Here is a 1,600-nt window from a genome sequence, read left to right as displayed (position 1 = left end):
CTGAAAATAAGCTGCTTTAAAGTCACCATCAAACATAAACTAAATCTGCCATAATGCAGCTACTCACTGGAAACTCATCAGTGAGTAAAACTTTATTAGTTTTATTTTAAATAATATTTCTGTATTTATTACATATTTAGTCAGTGGTTCTCTTAGTGTTTTTTAAAAACTTATCATTGTTTACAAGAGGACGTGTTAAAACTCTGTTTAGTCAAAGTTAAACATTAAACATCAAAGTTCATTACAAGTGGCCCTTCGAGGGACACCATAACACGACACCCCTGTTTTACASGGTGGAATGTGACTGATGAAAACTTAGGAGCTTCATCTGGGACCAGTTTGTGGATGAATAACTTGGGTGACGAGTCTCTGACTTTTTCTTTCACATTGGACTCCASTGGGAAGAAATCCCGTGCATACCGCCTGCTTAAATGTTCGCTACRTCAGAACTTATTCTGCAAACATGTTTCTATCTCTYGTTTTGCGCATTAACTCTATTGCAGGATGGGGGAAATTGGCCTTGGCGGAGGATTGCACTCTCAGAGTGCTTCTAGTTGTTTATGATGTTGTGATGGTGTTGTTTTGAAGGGGGGCATCAAACAGATTATGTAAATAAAATTTCCATTTTTGTTTGGACAATAAAGTTTTATCTTATCTTAAAGGTGGTCCAACAAAATATTAAAATGTGACCATTTTTTTTGGTGGCAACTTTATTTTTGGCCAGGCAGTGTAATTCAGAATTGAAAAGTATTGAGTTCCAAGCTTTAAAACTGCAGGAGATGCTTCATCAATGAGAGCTGAATTCACATATAGGTTATTATATGCTGTTTTCTAGGCCCTWAAGGCCGTCAGGAGGGAAAGGGAGTCAGATTAATCTGCAGCTTGATTTAGCTCACATCACTGAAGCATCATTTTCTTCACTTGATGTCACATTTAGGTTTTTTTATTTTATTTTTGGGATGGGGGTGTGGGGGATCCTGTTTGCACTTTTTCAGTATGTTTTCAGTTTATTTTTTAGGCTTTTAAAATCTTTACTTAGCCTGGCCCTTGCCTTCCTATGCAGTTCCGCTCAATTCTTATTTCCCTTCACTGCTCCGTCTGGAATTTCTCCCATAGACAAGAATTTCTTCAGGAGAACTTCGTTCGGGCCAATCAGAGAGCAGAACGTCAATTTTCTGCGCAGTGTCTGCTTGTAGTTTATTTTAACTGGACCAGTCAGCAAACAGAAGGTGGAGTTAGATTTCCTAGAGAGCAGAAGTTTGGGATATACAGTGGGGTGCGAAAGTTTGGGCAGCCTTGTTAATTTTCCYGATTTACCTTTATAAATCATTGATTGTTTGGACAAAAAATCTGTAAAATGTATCATAAAGGGGACAAACACAGTGATATATGAGAAGTGAAATGAAGTTCATATGATTTACAGAAAGTGTGCAATAATTGGTTAAACAGAATTAGGCAGGTGCATAAATTTCGACACCAAAAAAAAAAAAAAAACCCAAAAAAAAACAACAACAACCTTAACTCAATATTTAGTAGATCCTCCTTTCACAGAAAGAACAGCCTCTAAACACTTCCTATAGCTTCTAATGAGAGTCTAGAT

The sequence above is a fragment of the Austrofundulus limnaeus genome, unplaced genomic scaffold, assembly GCF_001266775.1.
Source record: "Austrofundulus limnaeus strain Quisiro unplaced genomic scaffold, Austrofundulus_limnaeus-1.0 Scaffold335, whole genome shotgun sequence".
Taxonomy (NCBI): domain Eukaryota; kingdom Metazoa; phylum Chordata; class Actinopteri; order Cyprinodontiformes; family Rivulidae; genus Austrofundulus; species Austrofundulus limnaeus.
Note: the sequence above shows the minus strand (reverse complement) of the source record.